This window comes from Struthio camelus, chromosome 2 (assembly GCF_040807025.1).
Source record: "Struthio camelus isolate bStrCam1 chromosome 2, bStrCam1.hap1, whole genome shotgun sequence".
Taxonomy (NCBI): domain Eukaryota; kingdom Metazoa; phylum Chordata; class Aves; order Struthioniformes; family Struthionidae; genus Struthio; species Struthio camelus.
The window spans coordinates 117,999,386-118,024,305 of record NC_090943.1 but is presented as its reverse complement, the minus strand read 5'-3'; the positions used below and the strand labels follow the sequence as shown (position 1 = coordinate 118,024,305).

At 42.3% G+C, this 24,920-nt stretch overlaps 1 protein-coding gene across 30 annotated transcripts in view; it reads right to left on the bottom strand.

Annotated features, from left to right (window-relative positions):
* The window catches only part of EPB41L3 (erythrocyte membrane protein band 4.1 like 3), a 151,468-nt gene that overhangs the window by 77,211 nt on the left and 49,337 nt on the right, over positions 1 to 24,920 (bottom strand). For 5 of the 30 annotated variants that reach the window (XM_068932265.1, XM_068932240.1, XM_068932251.1 and 2 more), the window contains exon 1: positions 21,428 to 21,655. The exons of 17 other annotated variants lie outside the window; for them this stretch is intronic. The gene's annotated coding sequence lies outside the window, so the exon portion shown is untranslated. Of the gene's footprint in view, positions 1 to 12,437; positions 12,595 to 14,501; positions 14,521 to 20,975; positions 21,085 to 21,427; positions 21,656 to 24,920 lie in introns of those variants that run through there. 8 more of the 30 variants (XM_068932249.1, XM_068932252.1, XM_068932261.1 and 5 more) reach the window with 5 other exon arrangements.

The window sequence follows — 24,920 nt, the reverse complement described above, 5'->3', positions numbered from 1 at the left end:
AAAGGAAATGAAGGAACCACCAATACGAACTACAGCAGCATCCCTCGGATGCTGACCAAAAAATGATTAAGTTTAAACACCATCAAATTTACCCTTTTCTCATTTCAGTTAAAAAACAAAAATCCAGACAAAGGAAAATACAGTTAAACTGCTTGTAGTGCTGTGGTTACAACTGATTGATAAATATTTAATTCAGCAACTAAAAAGGCAAGAAAGAGTCCTCAGTGGCACGCCGTGATTCTCTGCAGACAAGTAACTGATTATTTGAATTTACACTTACTTGAGTTTCTGACCTTTCTGAATTGCTCTGGAGCCAAATATTCACATAGGATTGCTTGTACACCATTCACTATTTAAAGGCTTATTTGATGCTATAGAGACTGGGTATGCTTCAGGCATCCTTCAGAGTTCAGGCACCTTTAGAGTTCATATTTTCTTGCACTGACTAGAAAACAGAACCAACTTCAAATTAAAAAAAAAATATTGCACAAGTTGCTGACACATGACAGGTGTAGTAGATTACCCCCACTACCCTCAGGCCAAAATACTGTATCAAACTGCTACAAATGTGTTATCCTAACACCTGTGAACAGTATTTTCTGTTTTAGACATTACATAAACAGACTGTGCTGCAGCCCTCGCAAGCTGGTGACCTGTCTAATGTCACACAAACAAGGCGATTAGAAACACAAGGTACCAATCAGAGCATCAGGCCCATCTCACACAAAGGCTTCTGGCTCCATCCTACCAGAGCTTTATCTTACCGGCTCAAATGACATAAAAGCCTACAAAGCAAAGCAAAAATGCTGAGAATATAATTTAAATTATCAAGATGATTTTTCTGATTTCCTTGCCATCTTAGTAACTAGAATTTAGTGAAGAACCCAGTTGCTTCTGCATCATTTTACATCACAGGGCTTGAACAATTCACAAAGGACCGGTCATCTATCCTACTGTTACTTGCAAGAGTGATGTAACATTACAGTTTTTGGTTTTGTAGTCACTGGATTCTTTTCCTCATTATTATGTCTCCCCCCCCCCACCCTCTAGGAGCCTTTTCTACAATCCAGTACGGATCAGAGACAAAAAAAGGAAATGTTCAAGGCTGAGAAGACAGACACTTCGCAGCCGGCTCGCTAACGAACGCCTCCTGTTGCCGGTGTCCCTCTTTTCCATCGTTTGCTGCTGGTTTCTTGCAGCAACAGACACATGAGTACCGCAGGGAGCTCTGCTCCCAGCCGACAGCTGCAAGCCTCAGCCTGGGCCCAAATGTGCTGCTGCCCTGCATTATATTCAGTTTTTTGTAAACCTGCCCCAAACTAAGCCTTTTTATTTTTTTTAAGGGGCTCATCAATCTTTTTATCTCTGAGGAAGACGGCTGAGAGAGACTGCGCCCCACGGGGAGTCAGAGCGACTACTTTCCCGGTGTTACACCAGATGAGCACTCACTCTCTAGACACTGAGGAGCCGTAGGCTGCTTCCCAGACTACTACGTGACTTTTTTTTAATGCTGGATTAAAATAATTGGGGGAGGGGGGGAAAAATCCGACTCAGGTAGGCAGAAAAAAGGAAGGAAGAAGTGGCAACATCAAGCAGTGAAAAAACAGATGAACAACCCTGAATCCATAGCAGGTCCTATTGAAGTAAATGGAGTTCTCTGTGAGTCGACAGATCATGCTGGAGCTGAAGTGCCCCCATTTCATTTCACTCTTTCTTTTTTCTCCCCCCTAAATACCATACGTATTTTATGTCCCATTTTCCAGCTTTCTAAGGCATAAAATGGGTCTGCCACAGTACAGCTATACTGTGAGTCTTCACAGTGTGATTTAGTAATAACTTCTGTTTTTCTAAAATGGATTATTCACTTCACAGTTAGATTTTAATCCCCTGGGCAGTCATGTCAGATTTTAACTTAAAACACACCCTGCAATACCAAGTAATAGACTTTCCAATTTGGAGCGCTGCATCAGGAAACCACTGGCTCCCCAAACAAATTAAAATCTTGTAAGTCTAAACAACCCAAACTGTGCCACCAGATAGCCAGCTTTTTATATTTAAACTCTTCTGGGACCACCATACTCCTCTCAGTTTAATTACCTGCTATAGTTTACAAAAATATTGTTCAGTTGGCACTAGCAGCTGGGCCCCGATACCCATGCTCCAAGTTGTACTCTCATGAGAAAGAACATTCTTCTACCCCCAACCAGATAACAGTATGCCAGATGATCAAACCGGGAGAAACTTCCAGCTGCAAAAATGCATTTCAACATTTCCCCCAAAATTCAAGCGCACGTACTAGAAGATCACCCTGATGTCTACGCACTGTCAGAACGACAACTCCACCCATTCAGCTTCTCAAATTGACCAGCTGTTAAACCATTTGTTGGATTCAAACCAAGATCTACAGATGGTGCGGCAGCACACAGACTTCTAGGAATGAATCAGTCATACTAGAAACATGCTATTGACAAGAATATTTACGGTGGACCATGCATCTGTTTAGTAGAGCAATCTAATTTAAAATCATTGAGTAAATGGGATTCTCTCCCAGCTTTGCCAAACGGGTCTGCCTTAGTAGCATGTTTCCAAAACACTGGAAGTTTACACATGTTTTTCCACAGTCGTTACATTCCTGAAGGCCCTTTACATGATGAACTCCACAATTAATTAAGTGCAAGCATTGTGTATCTTCACTTACATCTCAATAAATCCAAAATCTTTCACCACCTGTGCAGCTATTCTACACAATGAAAAGTTGAGAACAGCATTCAACAGAGCCTTACAATGAAAATAGCTACCTTTAAAGTACATTTTTAAACTCTTTCACCCAGCAAACCACCAAAGGCACGTCTAATAATTCCATTATGTACTCCTGACCCAATGTTATATTGAATTATGTTGTCTCTGAGGAGGCAAGTGACCAGATCTGGCAGTTCCTCCCAGACATGTATGACTATCTTGGACTTAGGTACGTAGAAGTGATAGCAGCTCAGACAGGACAGAAGAGGTTGGGGTAGTGGTAGCAGCCAGGTGGCTTGAGATGTCCCCACAAGACAGTGACCAGAAGAAACAAGAGGAGGAGGGGAGCAGAGGAAGAAGAAGCAAGTGGCAGTGATGAAGCTTAGTCATAAAAAACGAGAGTGAGAGAGAACAGACAAGCTCTTGCAGCAGAAACAGGAAGATTCAAAAAGAAAACAAGCAGTCACTGGAAATCCTTTTAGGCTACTCAACAGGAGTTAAACATTTTTAAAAATTGATTCTGTATTAAACTGATCATTCGAAACCAGAAATGAAGGTCTGGCGGATTTGCGTGATGGTATGCCTGTAAGGTTACAAAACAATAATTTGGTAACTCCTAAATGATACATATGAACTACCAAATTTACAGAAGGATTCTACGATTAAGAAATAAAGCGCAGGACCTCAATAGCTGACCCTGTTCAGCCTGCTGAGCGTCAAAGCTGCCTCTCGTGCTAACTTGGAAAGTGCTCAAACCGGTCAAATGGGTGCATAAACGGTGGTGTTTTCCAACCTTCCTCCTGAAGTTGTGCAGGAACAAAGGCAAGATACCCTGGGCACATAACAAAGAACTCTTGCATAGTGCGTCTACTGACTGTTTTATGCCAATCCATTTCTTTCAGCACCCTTCAAATCACAGCACAGCATGTAAAATTCAACTTCTTGGTATTCCACACTGCATAGTAGTGTGGGAGAAAAGGGAACTAACCCATTCCCTAAAGGAAAGATTTGTCCAGTAAGGTATTTATCATATTTTCATGTTTCCTATATTTTCACATAATTTTCATATTTCAATGTACAATTCAGCCTTCTCAGGTGTTATTAAAAATGCAGGACCTACAAGAAGTACTTCCTACTACATTTATTTCACTATGGTTCAACAACTAAAAAACTCTTCTAGTACCCATGGTTGATGCTAGTTAAATGACTGAGTTGAAGATAATGAATTTCACCTCCTTCCCCCATCCTGATCACTTTGCTTTTTTTTTTTTTTTTCTTCCCTCCTCTCTCCTTGTGAGGACAGAAATCTTCAAGCCAATATCCATATGGTTATTACATCTGAACTAAAAAATGAATGAAGTAATCTGCCCACTCCCTAGATGTCATAAACGCCCTGGGGAAGAGCAGAGTCCTGCAGCTGGGGTCCAACTGATTCTGCAGCCTTAACTGTATGCATGCATTTCACCAGAACCAGAGCCATAGAAACTAGCTCATAAAAATAATTTTACTTATACAACCATTTTTAAAAAGGCTGCAAAGAAGTAAGAAACCAACTTGTCCTCCTCCCAACTCCAGGATAGCCTTAATTAACCCAAGAGCAGCAGTCACCGAACTTTTTTGGGAGAGGCGTAACCACGTAAGTATGCAAAAGGTACCACCAGGACAAACAGCGCACCAGATACGTGACAGCGTGGATCTTAAGAAGGCTGCTCGCCGCTTAGAAGTGGCTTGCTCATGGACAGCAGTACATGTACTTCACGGCACCCTTCAGAGCCCCTTATCTAAACGGTAGCTGGTACATATACATGTCACCTGTTCCTGAAGTCCTACTATAGTGAAGTTTCCACACACTCCACAGGCAATTTATTACTCTGATTCTTTAGCCTTACTGTTTAGGAAAATCTTCCCTCATGTCTGACCCAGTTCTTCTGACTTGAAATGTAAGCACATCACTGCATGCCCTGACTGCTGGGGATGTGCAGCCCGGCTCCGCAGCTTGTGCATGCTGCTGCCTCCGTCTACCCTCCGCTCGGCTTGTTCTTGTAAGTCCTATTTTTAGACCTCTTTTAGACTCTTTTCTCTCTCCTCTGTTCTCTCCCCAGTTGGGCCACCTCCTTCCTGAGAAGTAATATCCAAATTTAAGCAGCGTGCCAGTTCAGCTTACTGGTGTTCAATAGACTGCAAAGATTGCTTCGGGTCTTAAAACAATATTCCTCTTTATATATCTGGGTATTAAGAAGCTCATCTGCGCCACAATATTATGACACTAACAATTTAGCTTTGACTTGTAATCCATTCATAATCCTACACCCTTTTCTATAAACTGTTGCCTAAAGATCTCTTTTCTGAATGGAAGACAATTATCTTAAATATATGATCTTCAATAAAAATTAAACAAGGAAAAAAACTACTATGTTGATAGTCATAGTTCGGTTTTGTCATTTGATATCAAAAGAAATTCCTTCTTTTGTGCTGCCTGCCATTCAGAGAAGTAAGTGCAACTAGATGTTGTACATTAGCAGTATTTCAATGACAGAGCACACACGACCTATACTAGAATAACTGTGACTTCCAGCATCCACAGTACATTCAAGCCATGATACTTTTATTTATTAAAATATCAGTGAATACAAATTGGAAATATTTCCAGTTTGAGTTACAGCTTCCATTCATTGCTGGAACAGTCACTCAAGAAATACTCGCCCTCATATCTGGCAGCAGGAGTTACTAACAACTGTTTGGCCAGTCTGACACCTCAGCACATTTTCTGCAGTGGTGTTACAAGGGCTGATAATATCTTCAAACAACTCCAAGAACTTCACTTCTTATCTGATTTCAAGAGACTTGGGGACATTAAGGTGACTTGAGTGGCACTGCTGGCAGTGCCATAACTTATTAATAAACTGGGAGCAAGCTTGCATCTGCTAGCAAAGCAGAGGAGAGTCTATCCCATTTTATGGTCTCAAGCACATTAAAATATGTATTACTTCTGTCTACCTGTCACTTCTTGTAATATGCTTAGGTGAACATATGGCTGCAAGCCAGAACTCAAACTCTTTCAACACCAGTAGTGCTTTTGGGAAAACTTACTTGCAACAGAAGTGTCAGTTTTCTTGCAGTATGCTGGCAAACGTTTGCTTCAGCCTCTACTGAACCAAAATGAAGAGTGCAATTTCATGTTAATCCGGGCATCTTAACATCTATATGCACTCATGAACTGTACTATATGGTAGGCCTCACAACTGACAAATGGAAAAATCAAAAGACTGATTGCAGGTCATTAAGTATGAGTCTTTTAAATCATATTTTATGAACAGTTTTCGATTTTGATACTTTAATGCCAAAGCATTTCAATCAGGTAGAATGTACATGACCCTAAAAATGAAATAGTCACTTCATTCTATTACAGCCTTCCAGTATTAAAGCAAAAAGGGTTTCCAGGGAAGAAACAACTGATGTGATTTCATTACACTCAGAGTGAGCGAAGAGGAATTTAAGAGGCTGCATAATAGGTTCAGACGCAGCTACCCAGCTAGTTCGCTGCACACCCCCTCTACAGACACTGGGACAGAGAAGGCCAGGAGGGAACAAAAAAAAAAAAAAAAAAAAAAAAAAAGCTTAGTTGTATCACTAACTGAAACGGCTATTCTTGCCGTCACTGTTATCTACAGTAAGTGTGCCACTGGGGATAAGATGCCAGGGAACTAGCTGATAAGCAAACAGGAGATACTGTTTTATTAAACTGGCAAACCAGCTGCTAGACAATGGTTTGCATTCAGATGACTGAAAACTTGCAGAAAAGCTAGTGCAAGCTGGCTTAAATAGAAACAAGTGAGGACTTGGGTATTTAGGAGTTCTTAAGAAGAAAAGCAGCTTGCAGTATTTTAGGGTGGGGTTCTGAGATTTTTGTCTAATTCATTAGCACTAAATAAGACCAGAAACATGGCAGAATCTTTTGTGCCCAGAACTGCATCTTAACCTTAGAATTACAGTGGTAATTAATTGGTTTTCCAAGTGCAGGGGGGAGAAAAAGGATCAACGGAAAAAAAAAAAAAATCAGAAGCCTGCAGGCTGAGCAAGTTAAGGATCTTTTTTTTTTTTTTTCTCTCTCACACACACACACACTCACGCATACAAAAAAGGGCAAAGCTCCCAAAATATGTGCCCAAGGCTCTTCCCTCTTTTACCCCTTTTGTAATCTCTTCCAGCCTCATAAGCGTCCTGTGTTCAGAAAGGTGAAGGTTCTCTATTTCATTTACAATTCAGTGCATTGCTTGACTTACGTTGACATATTAAAAAAGTGTAATGTTGTATTTAAGTAAAACAGGTTAAAGTGTGCAAGTTTTCACCATCCCCAAAGCAAACCCAAATTTATGAGGGTTTGGTTTTTTTTTTCCACTCACACTTCAGAGGACAGGAAATGCCTGCTGTGAATTCTTGTCCAGCATTTTAAATACCACATGAAGTGCTTTCTTTCCATTGCCACCGAGTTTACCAAGGAACATAAGCACTTTAAGAAAGAGAGGTGTAAATACCTTTGTCCTTTTCTGTCAAGTGGAAAGCAGTTGCGCTAGACACAGAGCCAACAGTCACTCAGGGCCACAATACAGATTCAGTTTTGGATGCTGGCCTGCGCCTAGAATCCATGCTCACGTGAGTAGTTTCAGAGCAGAGCAAGGAGAGAAAGCAAGATCTGCGAGATAATGAGCCATTTCACCATACCAGCTAACAGTTCCCGTTGCAAGTGAGATCGGCAAGTAAATCAAAAAGCTACAAATGTTTGGTAGTAAAGTCATAGCTATTTTTCAAGAAGCCAGCAGTACTACATTACAGACTGTAGCCATTATTATCAGTCATAATTCATTATTATCAATCATAGCGAATTATGTAAGGAAAGGCTGAATTACTACCCTTTTGCAACAGCCTAAGTATCTTAACAGTCAGAAATCTCATATGGGATGCTTTTATAGCTTATTAAACTAGATCCACGCTTTTGTGGATATGTATATAACATGTATATAACATGCTTTTAATTTTCAAGGAAGATCATGTACAACTATAAATATATTAAATGCATTATAAATGATGCCATATGTTCAAATTAGTTTGATTTTATGGAAGAAGAGATTCCTTAGTTTATTCCTTTAATTCCCATGCCAGGGTACCAACAGGCTACAGCAGCTCTGTAAGGTAGGCAGGGCAGGTCTATCGCTGCACCTGAATAAAAGGTACACTTAAAATGCACATCCAACAGGTAAAACGAGAACTTCTCCATATATGCTGTTACTCATTGATGGGGAAAAACAGAAATTGCAGTGAAATGTCACTTATTTATATTTTTTCAAAAGATGACCTATGTTCTCATTCTTTGTCCTCTCAAAGGATGACCTCTGGTAACTGGAGCGTTAAAAAACAGATTCACTAAGACACGTATGCACCTAAGAAACCTAAGTCTGATACCCCTTCCTCCCAACTCCTCTTCATTCAAACTACAAAATTTATATAATGAAAACTCCATACTGCCGAAGGGGGAAAAAAAAAAAAAAAGTGGTTTCAGACAAGACCAAACATACTCAAATGAAAAAACCTAACCCCAATCCCGAAAAACAAATGGCAGAAAGGGAATACTGATTCAGCCTTAACACTGTACTGCCTATAACTGTCCCAGTAATTTCTAGCATTACTAACCTCAGTAGCAGCACCTGATCTGCACAGTGGTCCTCATAGGCTACCTAAGCAGATGCAGAAGAGTTTCCTAATCTTATGCTTTCAAAAGCAAAAGAAGCTGGGATTTTCCTTCTAACTATTGATGCAGGTTCTCAACACACATTACTGTGTGCTTACCAATTATGCCGCCCCACAAACAGTGACACAGGGCTTCTATACTGTCGTTTTAATTTGCAACAGAAGTGCACTTCTGAAGCAAGTCTCTGGGTTGTCCCCATGCTCTGGTCCACAAGGAGGAGTTGCCTTCACACGCACAAACTGCTGTTTGGGACCAGATTAAAGCCCGTCTAACGCACGTGCCCAAAAAGGCACACAACATCGATGCTGGGTCCTCAGCAGCTACTGTTTCATTCCGCAGATCTGCTTCTGCCAGGCCAATACTACTTGCCCTATGTAGAAACAGCTGCATGCTTCTCCCGTGGTTTATATTTATGCCTTGCCCAGGTGCAGGCGCTGTCACTGAGATTCCTCCTTGTTTTCAAACAGAGAACACAACAGCACCTGTGCACATGGCCATGAAACAAATACAAAACTTCTTCCCCTCCTTCTCTACACACACATCTTTATGGGCATAAGCCACTAAAATGATTTCATACCAATCAGGTTCACGTGTCAAGGAACAAATGACCCGAGGTTTTTAAATGTTCAAAGCCAACATATGTTTGGCTCTGCGCTTTATTTATGTTCTATATGTACTTGGCCTCTTTGAGGCCTACAGCAAACAGCTGTCATTAACATTCACTCCTTCTGCTAACACTTTCCCTAATCCCTAACTGGCTTTCCAGCCTATAATTAAACTCTCCAGCTGCCACACTTGGAGATGGCACCAATATGCATCATTTGTTTCCAAGTATTCCCCAAGAAGCCCTTTCTACAATTTCTAAAACCATGAGCTGGGACCCTCTTACCAACAGTTACAAGTCTTAGGCCAAAACCCTTCAATTTACTTACAAGTCATCCTCTCTTTTAGTAGGGAAACCAAATGACCAAGGAGTACTATCTTAATAATTGTATAGATACATTTTTACACTACCAAGAGCTGGAGCGCAAAGTGCTTGAAAACTGATGGATGCAAGCTGCAATTGTTTCCAGATTTTGCATGGCAAATACACTGAAAAGAATCATTTATCTACCACGACTTACAAAACTGTTCAATCCAAGGCCAAAGTTTAAAAACCAGCTCTACAATGAAAGAACCTGGATTTAGGAAGACATTCTGAACAAACATAATGAAAGACCAAACATCTTACTTTAGATTGCCGCATTAGATTTGGGTTAGCATTTAAATCTTGCAAATCTGTTTTGCACAAAAATTGAAATGATTGTAAATGATTACTTTTCTAAGTAGAGAAAGCTGGCAACTTCTTTGTCAGATGCTGCTGTCAGTGTTCAAGAGGATGTCATTTTAGAAAATTATTGGCTTCACAGTTCAAAAAGGAAGGGAGAAGATGTCTGAAATAAACATCATACTTTTTTTGCAACACGACATATCCTCACTGTGATAACTCAACCAACTAGATAAGGGGGAATACAATATCTGCAGATCCATACATAGCAGGCTTCAGGAGAAGGATGATCTACAAACCTAGCAGATTAGGGAGGAAAAACAACATCCCCACCAAATATCCACAGACTCACACTACTTTGGTGCACCCCAAATGGAAAATAAAAAAAAAAAAACATTTGAGACATTTGTAGAGCCTCTGCATCCAGAAAGCTTACCCACCCCTGAAATGTAAAGCCTGGGAAACAACTTGCACAGCATCTCCAAATCCCGGAGCTCTGTTTTGCAATACTCCGAGTACAGGATTCAACATCTCCCAGTATTATCTGTTCCAGGGTAGAGTGACATTTGCTTGACTGCTGAAGTGCTATCACTACAAACAGCAAGTGAATTTCATTCATAATACAACTGGCAAGTGTCCATCAACAATCCCAATAACGTATTACTACCCTGAAGCAATTGTTTCGCCTGTTGATGAAAACCTGGGAATGTTCTAGGTCAGCCACCCTCTCGTCTCCTCTTCGGATGTTTAGGAGTCACAACATGCTTTGGCTTTGCGTTTTGCCTCACGTGTTAGAGATAAATTGAGTGCTCAGATCCAGCTTTCATGTTTCAGAAACTGCAGGATGGCTGCATATGGCTGTACTCTTGCTGAAAGTTATCTGCTATTTAAACAAAGCAGGGGTACCATCACGGGAAAGGAATGTATTAGTTTTAAATTTTAACTCACTGTTTAAGGTTGTTGGCTTTCTCTCAGAGTTTCTGTTAAACGCCGTAAGATTTTAATGTTGTAAAATATTTCAACAGCTGCATAGAATGTATCAGCTACTATAAGAGTATTTTGGTAGACTAACAGCAGATTAATCATTCCGGTTTTGCCAAGTCTTAAAACACCACTCCGCAGTGAAGAAAACATACCAGACAGGTGCAAAAATTCACAAGCTTGACAATCCTAGCAGCAAGGCAAAAAGGTCAAAATTGTAAGTGGAAATTAATGCGCTTTCAGCTCTCTCAAAACTATAGGTGAAACTTTCCTCTCTCCTTACCTTAAACAGATCTTTTTAAGGATCAATTTTGAACATTGCATGACATGTTTAAGCTTCAAATATAAATGCTTTGAAAGGTTAAGAGCACGTGAAAACAGTGTTTCATTGAAAACTGTTTGTCAGTTTTAATCACAGGATAACTCTACAAAGAGGTGTGACTGATGCAATTTAAATATTCACATGACAAATGGGATTATTAATCTTTGGGTTGTCTACAGCAAAGGATCAACCAGAGCAGGCAGACAGTTATCAAACCAAGCAGCTATTATAAAATTTCCTTGAGTTGAGGAGGAAAGATTTGCAATGCTCCTGGGTGAAACGTGTTTTCTCACCCTCGTGGAGGCCTCATTTTGACTTATTCACAATGGAAAAGGGAAGGCAGACCATGGCAAAGCCAAGCACCTCGCTGCACCTAATGACCGGGCTGCTCCACAATAACATACCAATGGTAACTTCCTCGCCTGCATGAAGCACTGAATTTTGCAAGGACGGCGATGGAGAAACAAAGTTTAGTGCTTTACCTATGCCTTGGAAGAACTGTTCATCCTGCACCAGTGGCTTTGACAGGACGGACTAAGGAGCTTTAGGATAAACTCCTGCCTGAATGAAAGCCTCACCTATTACTGAACGCTATTTCATCTTCCCATGGGAGGCTGCAAATATTCCAAGCTCCTGCTAAGTTTTCAAACAAACAGTCACCTTTTTCTTTTAACAAGGAATGATGTAACGGATTGCAAGTTAATTCCATTACTCACAAACACCAATGACACAAGCAAATTTTTCAAGAGTAACAGAAAACACTTGTCATGCCTCGCCATCTGATTTTTCAGAAGATACTAAACATTTTGCAGAAAAGTAATCTTAGGTGATATTAAATATTACTCTTAGGTACTACTTTTGTATTTCTCTAATATTACTGACAAAAAATTTCATTATTATGTATTTAACTTCAAAGTTCAGAAAGGGATAAATTTCTAAAAATTTCCACAGGGTAGCTTAGAATGGGTTTTCCATATACCATAACTTCAGAATACTCACTTAAAGTAGAGCAGATTATGCAAGGTCTTAAAACAAAGGCCAAATACCGCTAGAAAGAAGTACTTCTAACTTGAGAATCTCAAGATGTTCTACATAAACATAACACTAGTCAAAGAGTGACTTCTACCCAGTCACTAGTATATTTTTAAGTAGGAAATACTTCTGTTTATCATTCAAATACTTATTTAGACTCTTGTTAATGTTTGTGTTCTCCCTTTTGAATTTCTGGATAGGTTCTTTCAAGTTTAGCAGCCAACATTTAATTAAGGAATATTTAACTGCTAGTATTTTTAAGCAATGCCACACAAACATTAATAATTGCTTCAAATCTACGTTACAAAATCAAAATATAGCCAGTGGAAAACAGACACAAAGAGACTCACATGCAGCAGAACTAGTTTTGTTTGGAAAATTAACAGACAATGCATTGCCTTGGCCGAGACCTTGATTTGTTTGCCAAGTTCCATCCTGCAGTGATTTTTCTTCTTACAACAACATTGCAGGCACAGAGGACACTATCACGGAAACCAACTTTCGATTCTACGGGTTAGGAACAATGACAGCTCCGGAGTTCCTTAAAATAAAGCAGGAAAGCGCTTTTAATAAACTAAATAGGTATATTTTAGCCCTTTATAACCTCTTTGAAGCTAGAGAATGACGGATATCTTCTTAATGACATGCACATACCGGGTTGTGGCTTTAGCATCTATTACATATCAGCATTTTGTATTTACAAGAAAAAGCATAGCAAGATTTCTAACAAATCTAAGGAGATCATAATATTTGTATCGACTTCTGCCAACGGGTTAGAAGAACGAAGCAAAATTGCATTGATTACGTTCTGCAAAGCAACATCAGAAGGTCACAGAGGGCATCTTCTTTCATACCAGCTATCTTGGTTTTAGACAGAAGCAACACCAGTAAGAATAAGAAAGTGCTGTTTTTGAGGCTGGAAAATAAAGGACAGGGCAAACGGCAAAATAAAGCGTGACAATCCAACTGCTACTGTGATAAGGCGAGGTGACACAAAACAACAAAGGACTGTGGCAAACACAAGGATCACATCTCCACAGGAAATGAGCAAAAACAGAACAGGAGCTTAACAGAGACTAAGTCCAGACTCAGGTGAGAGTCTACTTCAATGCAGAGACTCCCGATATGGAAGATTTTCCAACATACTTCTGGCCAGTACAATGAAGAAGTCTACAACTGTCTCGATCGCAATGGTAATTCCAAAATACGTTTGCCAGATCTTGAAGAAAGATATTATTTGCCTCTTCCCATAGCAAAACAATGGGAAGTTGTTAAGAATTTAAAAAGGAGGAGGGTTTTTTTTCAGTTCATCCATCATCCTTAATTCAATCACTGTCCCCTCAGGCTGGGTAAAGGAGTGGCTTTATTACTCTGCATTACTACGTTAGCAGAGAAGCTGCAAAATACAATATTCACGTGCTATATATGTTACAAGTCTAATGGTTATGGGTTCACACAGTGCAAAACAAGTCAAGGAGATATCTGTGTCACACCACTAGCAAACGAGGCTAAAACATTCCTTTTAAAAAGTTTAATGTTGTGAAACTCTTGCTGGTTCACTTTGATTTTGCAGTGGCTACAGATTAGAGTAATACCCTCAACACCAACACTTTCAAGAGAAAAGCAGGCTTTTCAAATAACTTTACTGATACCATTATTTCACCATAATAACAACGTTTAATTGTGTGGCATACTTAATTACCTACAAATGCTAGCAGGCACACAGTATATGCAGGCAGAAAGCCTAGCTGAATATATTTAAATATATGCAACTAAGAAGGTGGGCACTGTCTTTTCTTCCTTCCTTGGGCAACCAGTGGAAGCAGAAGCATCGTATGCCAGCTTCTCTCCTCCAATCCATTACAGGAGGAAAGGGACTTCCAAGAATTGAATAAAATAAAGCAAATTAACTACCCTCCAGTTCTTGACGGGGGTTACTATTTCGGGCTGCATGATGGGTGCATGCGCACATGGGGGTTGTTTATCTTTTTATTTTTTAAATTGATATATATATAAATATATACATTATTTTTAACATTACACTATATTATTATTACATATACAAATATTCCATAGGTAGCATTAGTGGAAATGAGAGGCATAACTGAAAGCAGAACGTAAACCACTGTCAACACTAGCTCCAAAATCAAATAGAAGCCTCCTCTGTTATCTCTGCTTGCTGCAGTGGAGAATTATCCACATTTAGCATGCTACTGCCACAAGTAAGTGATCAAAAACCGACAGCGCGCTGGCACAATATTAAAGGCCCCTTCTAATTGCTGTGCTTCAAATTCCATCTCTAAGCCCGCTAACAGAAAGCCTGCAAAACTCTTCAATAAATCATAGAAATCAGAGATGGAAATTAGGTCATCTTGCCTCCGCCTCCTATCCGCAACCGCAAGTTTGTTACCCACATTATATTGTCGAGTGCTCTGTCTAGCCGACTCCTGAATGATTCAAGCAGTGAGGTTTCTCCCAATTCCCTGGGCAGGCTGCAACACAGGCCAGTGCATCTCAGCGCTAGCATACCCCCAGCCTACCCCCCCTCCTCCTGTCCCCAGGTGTCCAGCCCAGTTTCTTCTCTGTCCAATTCCATTATATCCCTCTCTATGCCCTCCTCAAATTCCTCCAAAATCTGCTCTTAATGCTTCTTCGAGTACCATCCAACAAAAATTGTTGCTCAGGAAACGTTCTCCTGCCTCTCCTGTAATCCCACTGTAGTGGGCTGCTATTTTTAGGAGGAAAAGGAGGTGGTAAGGGAATGAAAAGCTGCCAGCTCCAGCTGTACAAGAATAATGCTCCAGTACATGGAAACTGCATTACAGTGTTTTCCTTTAAGCACATATAATTAACCAAAACTTTCTCTATTCTGGAATGATCCAAAGAGAGAGAAATGGAAAATACAGCTTCCAGCATAAAATCAACAAACTCCTTTCACCTTTAAATCTTGCAGTTGGGCCAATTTTTCCTCAAGATTTAACATCAGCATTTACCTAGTGAGATAAGTGGCTAAACCAGTAATATATGGGAATAATAAAATCATCAGTTGAGCCTAGTAAAGAAAACCACTAAACAAGAGACGACTTTGCTCCTGCTTTAGAGGCTGGGGGACACTAGGCAAAAACTGCCTTTTCTCGCTAGCTTTGACTTAACCTGACATGTTGACCTGAAATAGACCAACTCGTCTTCCTCCTCCCCACCCTGCCTCTCAGGGCAGCCTGGACACTACTGTGCCAAATTCCCCCTACAAACTAATAAAGCAATCCGTGCAGACAGTGCCTGGGACTAGGAAGACTATCAGACTAAACCAAAAAGGTGTTGCTTTTCTGACAGCACGCTTTATTTTTATAGCTGACCCACCATTTTACCTTTACCAAGCCTTGCATTCATGCATAGCCCAAGAACCAGCCATTAGAAGCTAATCAGAGACATTAGGGGTTCTTGATGCAAATACTTCCCGTCCGCATGTGACAATGTTTCTCTCTCTATATATAACATATACATTCACATATTGACTCCATACCCTAACAGCGAGGAGCGAAGGGCTGAACACGGCATGCCCCAACAGTGATCTTTCAGCAGCAGTAATTCGACTGAAAAAACCCTAATCTCGATGATGAATTCAGCTGGCCAGGCGAAGTAGTCATCTATGGAAGCTTTTGGGAGATTACAGCTTCTTAACCTTAGTTATAATTTGTATGGGTAGATTCAGGTGCCTTTATCTACACTGAATCAAGCTGTGCTTCATAGATGGGCTGACTGACTGCTGTGGGAAAATCTGCAGGTAAAGGCACTACCCTACGCAAGGCAGGGTGCAAGAACAGGTCTCTCACTTACCATAAACATATGTTCCCCAGGTCTGGAAGAATTCCCCCCACCCCTTCTTTTCTCTGCAGCTTGTTTGCATTTGCTGGCTTATTAAACAAGATTTTATTTGCAACCAGTACATCCTAGGAAACCAGGAGGTGTTACACATAATTGCCCTCAGATTCGTAAGGAGTAAACAACAGATCTTCCACTAGGGACTCCTCCTGCTCTGTGGCCACCACCAACATAACGGTAACATGGCATGGCTGTGCATCACCTTCTGCCATCGGGGCAAGGCTGCCACAGGGATCATGAGGCTCTGAGGCCCCAACTATTTATTCTGACTTCAAAAGTATCACCCCTTCGCTACCCACAGCCCTGCTGGTACTGCCAGAGTCAAAACCCATCTCCTGTTTTAGGAAGAAGGTTGCAGTAAAAGCCAATTGATAGATGCACGCTATGCTCTGGCAGATTAGTTTTTTTTCTTAGCCTGAAAACAGAAACATCATCTATTTTCCATTCCGTGCAGAAGCTTTCTACTCCCACTTCTAACCCATTAAGATAGCACTATGACTTACCAGTTCTATCAGGTAACATACATTTTATACAAATATGTGTGTATTGAATTTGTACATATATTTGTATGTATATATATATTCAAAGTTGCATCTCACTGACTTTTTTTTTTCCTCTTTACACTTTCCTCCTTTCCCAGAAGTTTTCTTTATAGTCACACATGCTTTCAATTTATCCTAGTCCTTTACCCCCCACTCAACACACGCACGCTCTGGGTCCCCTGTCTCCACATTCTTCTTCAATCCACTAAACTAAAACCTACTCGGGGGACTGAACATCTGGTGGGTGATCCTCACACAAATTTCAGTACTTCTTTTGTTTCTCTGCTTGCAAACATACCAGTTTTTATAGGTAGTACAGCCACTGAAAGGGATTCTCTGTCTGTGGAGCACAAAACACTTCCAAGATCTATAAAGGAAAAAGTAAAGATGGAAAGGGTCTATGTAAAAGCTTTTTTCTTCTCTTCTATAAGGTTTTATTTTTATTAACGTGTTGCCCTTTCATACACTTTGTCCCACTGGATGCAAGTAGATTCATAAGTGATTTGGAGTAACAGTATATTTTCTTCTTAGCTTTTACCCACCTCACTTAAAAACAACCAGCTCTGCTGATTTAGTCAAAGACCAGGTGAAAAGCAAACACTTCAATTTCATTTACCTTTGGAGACAAAACCTGACAATTACTCAAACTGCATTAAATCAATTATTCAGGAAGGGTGTGGAAGACACGTTTTGCTGTCTCTGCAGCACATTATCTTCACGCTAACTCTGCCGTCCCAAATACCGACCCATTTCTGCTTTTCCACGGATACTTAGTTCTCAGCAATCCTCCTGAGTTTCCTCTGCACTGAATGCTTATAGTGACAACTGTTGGCAATGGCAGGGGCAGGAGCAAAGGGCCTGCAGGATTTCTCCTAGCGAAGCCTAGATAAGTGGTTACACTCTTCTCTATTGCTTGTCCTTATTCATTTTCTCACACAGTAAGTACTTCGGAAAACAACCTCCTCTTTTACATATCTACAAGTACTCTTACTAGTAAACCTAAGTATTAATGCTAACTCCGGTAGAGTAATTGCAGATCTTTCTAGAGAACAAAAAGCATTTCTTTTTTAGCATGTCTTGCTACTTAATGTGAGAATGCGATGTGTCAAAGTATAAACAGAGATATAGACAATTCCCTCATCATTACAAATGGCAAATATTGGCGATTAAGAGAAACAAACATGCTATGAAAATGACACAAGCCTTCATTTTTTCAGCAGTTCATCTCTTTCAAAAGTTTTCCGCTACAGCAGTGATTCAAACTGCTCAGATTTGATTCTTCAAATCTAATTCCAGATCACAATCTATTCTCTATAACTCTATGACTTTTGTACCAAGTTAAAACAACCCATCATGATCATTTGGAATAAACACGTCTTCAGTTTAATTTTCAGCTTAGCAGACAGCAATCCAACTTTTCAGTTATACACACGCATTTATTTTCACTTCATAAAGCTAGAAAGAAACTATCTCTGAGCAAAATACTTTCAAAATTCAGACTCTGCAATTATAACATATATGTGCAGCTTAAAATATCATTAAAAAGGTGGTAAAACACCACATCCTATGATCATATTATATATACTGAAAAAGTACAGTCCTGCAAACTCACAAAACACCTTCGCCGCATGGATTGTCCTTCTGTTTCAAAGGCCAACATGCACTGAACACCCGCGAACGTGGATTCTTCATCCAAATACGTATTTCAAAGTGAAAAAGTCACAGTTATAAATACTTTCAGGTTGAAAATGCTGTAGCTCAAGAGATAAAGCTTCATCTTATGAGAAACAAGCATTCTTTTATAACCACTTATAAATGGTTTGATGTTTTCTTTGAGACAACAAGCAGCCGTTTACTACTACATGAGACTTCCATGAAACAAATTTGAATGTCACCCACTCTGAATAACACATTTCAAGTATGTGAAAGAAAGAAAACACATTTTCATTAACTCAAGATCATGCCTGAAATACAAAGAAATGACATTGTGCATATTTAAAAAAATAACCACGAATAGCCCCCAAGGAATTCACACCCGTTGCACTGAACAACGTACCTAAAAAAGTGTAGGTGTGACCGTACTATCATGCGTCAAACCTACCATCAGTGCTCATATCACCCTTAAAAGTCTCAGCCCTCAAATAAAAACCTGTAAAGAGCAAATCTTTTTCAAAGAGCAAGCATTCGGCAAGAGTAGACCAAGAAGACCTCAAGTAAATATTTAGCAGGTCTCCACTCTAGATAAGAAAGACCCCGCCCTGTTTAATTCAAAAATCACATGAGTTGTAGATTCACCTTCACTTGGTCCTTCTTGGAAGAGAAAATAAAACCCAGACTAAAATTAGGCCTCTTCAGTTTTGCTGCAGTTCCCCCAGAAAGGAGGGTAGGGTCCCGGTGTGCCAGGCGGCTCCGAGGCGGAGGAGCGAGCAGGCTGGTGTGCGGGTGCCCCACCCTGCTGCCCCAGCGCTGCAAGCTGCCACCTCCTCCTCCTCGCAAAGGCAAAGCCTGCCCACCAGCAAAGCAGCTAAAAGGCAGGCTCCCATCCGATGAGCTCCTGCGATGCGGCTGACGTGCTCCCAGTAACACTGGCTAGCCTTTTAGAGGAAAAGGCCATCAACTGCATCATTAATGAAGTGGTGCGGCTGTGAGAAATTAGCTCCGGGAGAGTTAGCGTGGATTGTATTAGTCTGATTAAATAAAAATAATACATTTCTAATGCTTCCCAATGCGTTTAATGTTCTGCTTCTGATTATTCATCACTGCAGTGAACAGGTCTGTAGCACTTTAAAAGCTCCAGAAGCCTTCCTATGCCAGCAGTACCATAAGGAATAAACTTACAATTGCTCTTTACTCTAATGCGGGTTTCTTGGTCTCTCTTTTCCCATTATTGATATGCAGGTTTCATCCTCACATTAGAGCTGAAAGTTTCCAGTCCAAGGACACCAGCGTGACAGTATGCGTATGTGTGTGTATTATTACAAATGCACACACAGACACATAGGTGCAGCAAAACCAATGAATTTAACTAGATAATTGATATGCCAAGATGACGTTGACCTTTTAATGCTCCAAGAAAAGACTATCGTCCATATCTTTAGAGAAAAAGCCTATACTCCATCACATTTGACCAAGATTTACTAGACAAAAAGTAACATATATTGCTTTTATCCTCATTTTTTGCAGATAAAACCTACAATTTTACTTGTTTGTCTTTTTAAAACAAATTTCTCAGCTTACTACTGATGTAGGAGAAGGCTGGCAATATTATATGTAAAATGGAAAAAAGTAATTTAGATTGCACGCTATAAAAAGACATACATGTGAGACACACCTAACCTAGAGACCATCTTTGACAAGAAGACCTCTGACTTATAATCATTTTGATTGAAAAGACTTCAAGTGACACACGCACTTTTTCTTCTGCTTACAAGTGACGTGCATGTTGAGTTAAGGAAGTATGTTCGCTCTGCCTCAAATACAAGCATGCATTGGAAGCTACAATTTAAAGCAAAAATAATCTTTCAGAATGTTTTCTTCCTCCCCTCAAAAACAGTTACAGGAAAAACAAATTTCAGTGAACAGCAAAAACAGATTTGGTATATCTTACTACTTCTATTGATTATGGAAACGTGAGTTAGCATATATATGATAAAGTTTTAGGTCTTTGAATGGAAAAAAAAAAACCCCGCAAACCCCTCTCTCCTTCCTCCAAATAAAACTGAGCTACAGCAGAGCAATTATTAGAACGTGATTAGCAAAAGCTTTGACGGCCACACCCTTTTTTTTTTTTTTTCTTTTAAGACCTGTGAAAATACACACAAGTTTTCACGCTACACTACATAAACCCGCGAGGATGCATAGCGTCGGAGTCCCACGCTACGCGTGGCGACCGAGGAGCAGGCAGAGAGCACAACCCAAACTTCGGCACACCTGCACGCCTTTGCCCCGGGGTAAGTCGCGCTCAGGTCCACGCCACGCACACAAGCCACTTGCCCGGCGTCGGGATAGACAGGACCTGGTGTTTTGGAGACCCCGAGGCGAGCGGCCGGGCCGCGCCGCCACTGCAGAGTGCGGGGCTGTGATTGCCGATAACCACACCCGCCGCATTGCAGAAGCCACGGCCCGGGGGGGGGGGGGAAGAGGGAAAACAGCCCCCCCCGCCACCGCCGGGCTCGCCTCCCAGGCCGGCAGAGCAAGGAGAAAACCGCGGCGGGGGTCCCCGCCGCCTCCCCCACCCCCTCCCCCGTGCCCCATCGCAGGGGGCCCGGCGCAGGCAGCACCCCCCGCCCAGGTGAGCCCGGCAGCGGGGACTGGGGCCGGCCCCCGGCACCCCGAGCCAGCCCCCACCCCCCCCCCCACCGCACCGCCGGGGCCTCTGCTGCCCGCACAAGTTTCCCATAGAAATGCATATAGCTACATTAGAAAAAAAACAACCCCCCCCCCAAAAAAAAACCCAAACCCAACCTCACAGCACCCGCTCTCCCACAGACGCCGCGTGTGCCGCCGTCCTTCCTCCTGCCCGGCGCCGAGCCGCGCTCCCCCCGCGGAGTGGCAGGAAGCGCCCTCCGCGCCCGCGGACACGGCGCGCAGCCCGACCGCAGCAGCGCCGCCGCGGGCACCGCTCGGTACCGTCTCCCGCCGACCCCAGGAGCATGGGCATCCCGGCTTCATCCTCTCCCCCCCCCCACCCCCCCGGCCCCCGCAGCGGCTAACTTAAAAATGGCTCCTGTTAAAGAGATTTACATACATAAAACAGATAAATATATATGCATTATATATATGTATATATTAAAAAAAAAAAGTGGAAGGGGGGGGGAGATGCAATCTGCAAGCGCCCCCCAGCCCTTGAGGACTATCCCCGCTCCCTCCTGCGGGGAGGACACGGCGCCCGCTGCGCCGGAGCGGCGGGAAGGTACCTTGGCGGCGGCGGCGGGGAGCGGAGCGGAGCGGAGCGGGCGGGAGCGCGGGCTGCTCCCGGCGGCGGCGGCGGCGGCCACGCGTCAGCAGCGGCAGCGCAGCCCGGCTCTGCCCAGAGCGAGCCTCCGCCGCTCCCCAGCAAATCAGGGCGGGGGAGACTCCTCCAGCGAGAGGCAGGGAGGGAGGGGAAAAAAAGTAGGGGGGGGAAGGAGGGGAGGGGAAAAAAAAAAAAAGCCCACACCGCGGCAAATAGCAAAAGCTGGATGGTGGCTTCTGGAGCAAGGCCCCCCGGCTGAGCAGGGGCAGCAGTGATGCTCCCCAGATACACCAGCTGGGAGCAGCCCCCTCCGGCCACGCATCCCCAGCAGGACCCGGATCCGCACCTGCGTCCAGAGGGATCTGGCCGGTTTTGGGCTCAGAAATGAATTCTGCTATATAGAGAGACAAATTTAGCTGCTGCAGTTGCAACCAAACCTAGCAATAGAGAATCTTCCCGGGAACTTAAAACCAGTGGCTGGATGCTGACAAGGTCTGGCTTTGATTTACCTTTGGGATTTTTGTGGTGGGGGGTAGCAGTCTTTCACATTTTAATTTCCAACCACAGAACATGTGCTCTAAAAAATTTGGACCATGTTTCACTTGACATGATCACCAAAACAAAGACAAATACTGGCCCTGTCTCATGCAAGGCTACAGATCCAAAAATGATAACATAAAACTGAAAGTAACTTTTGACTATTGCTAGGCCACCTAATACAATACAGACCACAACATGCCCCATGTCAGGAAGCAACAAGAGCTCCTAGCCCATACAGAAGCAGTTTCGGGGGGGATAATCTTACTTTCACTAATTATGCAGCGTCTCTTAGAGCATGAAACCAAGCTCTCCACTGCCTAACAGTGCACGATAGGAGCAGCTATTCGATCTGAGGCTCTGACGCACTATGGTGCTCAGATGCGCTGCTCGTTAGCCTATTTGTGGGACCAGAAGCAGATGAACTTGTTCAAGAGGTGGCATTTGCAGCGTGATGGGTAACGATGGCTGGTGAAGGGAGAACCAAGCACCGAAAGGCTCTTATGCTGGGCCTTCAAGCTGCGGCAACAGAGTGGATGAATTAGGCTTACTCCCTCTTTAGACAGTATATTTTGAGAGCTCCCAAAAATAATAGATCCAAATTTTACTCAGGCCTCTGATATGAATCATGACAGGGAAAAAATACTCCCTTTAATTAGCAGCATCTCTGGGAGATTTAAGAAGAGAAAGTGGTCTTGACAGTAGGCGGCGGACATACCATTTCTCAGAACCGGCAAAACTGCGCTGCTCTGTGCTTAATGCAGAAATATAACAAGTCTCTTCAGTTCATATGCAGAGCTTCCATTTAGCAGTTCTGGCACACTGTAACATGCATAATAGAGAGACTTCAAAAGGAAAATGTGTGCCATCTACTAAGAGAGGGCATACCTCTAGTCATGCAGTTTAAATAAGACGACTTGTATACTATTCTCAGCTAGGAACTCTGGAAGTCATCATGAATCACAAGGGAATGTACTTGACAGCTAAGACATACATTGGAGTTAACAAGGTTTGATTAAAAAAAAAAAAAGACTGAGTTGGTTTGAATCAAATCGAGTCTCAAAAGCAAGGAGACGGGAGACCTAAGAAGTATCCTTATTGGAAAGCAAAGTAAGATTTACTAGTTTAACCTTTTGCGGCTATTGTACTTTCTATTTTAAAAGAAGGTGCTGGACACTGCTTTTAAAGCAGAGATATGCCACTGGAGTATTAGTGCATCACAGCAACATATGTTGTCCTTGGGTAGTACCACAAGGGGGTTTGCCCCACAATTACAATAGACGCGGGGATCCCTTTTGTGGATATACTGCATGTATAATAGCATCTTTCGTTCGAGGATCCAGAAGGCTTTAATGCACATTGATTTAACCTCAAAACATCAAGTGACATTAACAGGCTGTTCTTATGAGCAGGAAACCTTTGCAAGAGATACTAGGTAGCTGGTACCTTTGGGTTACAGATGGGGGCCTGTATTTCAGATTTCTGAAACACAGCAGCGCCGACAGTAAAGTTTTTCTTTTTTGAATAATAATACTTTTTAATTCTGAAGGGAGTTAGCTGGCCAGTTGAATCTGCATTTTTAAATTATTATTTAAAAATATATATTCTTCCAGTAATTTTTATCAAGCCCTACTCCATACTGTTCCCATACAGGTACGAAATAGGAATAATTTCCCTGAATTCACTGGAGATATACCAGTGTTAATTTACCTGAACGGAAGCTCAGATCACCACACACACTAGCCAATGCTAAGAAAAGACGCTGATCTTCGGCCTTGCTATGCGGTAGTCGTTTTAGTTTTGCTCTTTGCTTGCATTTATGTGGGCTGTGCTTCAGGCTTGGCTATCAGGAGTGAAGGAGTTTAATTAATGGCTCCATTCCAGCATCTCTGCATCTCAGCTCCCACGATACGATGTTCAGTCCAGCCCAGGGCACCTCTTCCTCACCATCGGGGAACGCCCTGGCCATGACAAAACACAGCTCCTGCTCTGTACTATGGAAAAGACTGGCAGTGACTCCCTCCATAGTTTGTTTTTTAAGTGACACATTTAGTTTACTTAAGAACAGCATGAACTGGGCAGGGGTAAGAGATGACACAGGCTTGCAGCTTGTGTCAGTTGACTTGAAGGCACAGCCTTTGAACCCTTCATAACCTGCTGCTCCAGGTGCAAGCTCCCTGTGTGCCACTACCCGGCTATCACCCCCTCCTCACCTGAGTGACTGCAAAAGACTTCTCCTAGTTTGTTCCTGCCGGGCCCTCCCCTTTCCCCTTCCATAGCTCCGCGTTGCCCTTTCTCCATCCCCATTCAGCCCTCTTTTCCCTCCTCCTTCCTTTAGCAGCACACCTCCCAGGCTAGGGGCCTCTCTACCCTCTATTTCTCCTTTGCCCTTATGTCACAAATTTTCTTCACCTCTATGCCATATATCTTCCTTGCACTTTTTCCCAGACCAGGATCCTCCAATTTCTTATTGATCCTCCAATTTCTTATCTATGCAAGATGCTAGATGCACATCTGATTGCTTCCACGCTGGGCTGGAAGACAAGCTGTTCTCAGCACCCCGTCCTTTTGGGAGGATGGCACCCAGCTACCATGATGCTGGGAGAGCTGATGCATGCTGACAACCCAACTGTTTCAACAATAGTGAGAGTCACGCAGGAGATCAGTACTAAGCTAGGAAAAACAGGTGGCAAGCTCTGCCCTCCGCTCCCTTTTCCATCCATCTCTTTGAATTTTCCCAATTTCCCTGCATCAGTGAGCACATACAACTTTCTCGGGAAAGTCCTGCAAGGCGAGGGGAAAAAAAAAAAAAAGAGTTCCTTGCATGAAAAGTCAGGGGGAAAAAGGCAAACAGAGCCTCTGACAAGACACAGGTAAATTACAGGTGGGGAGGGAAAAGGCACACACACATGGGTATC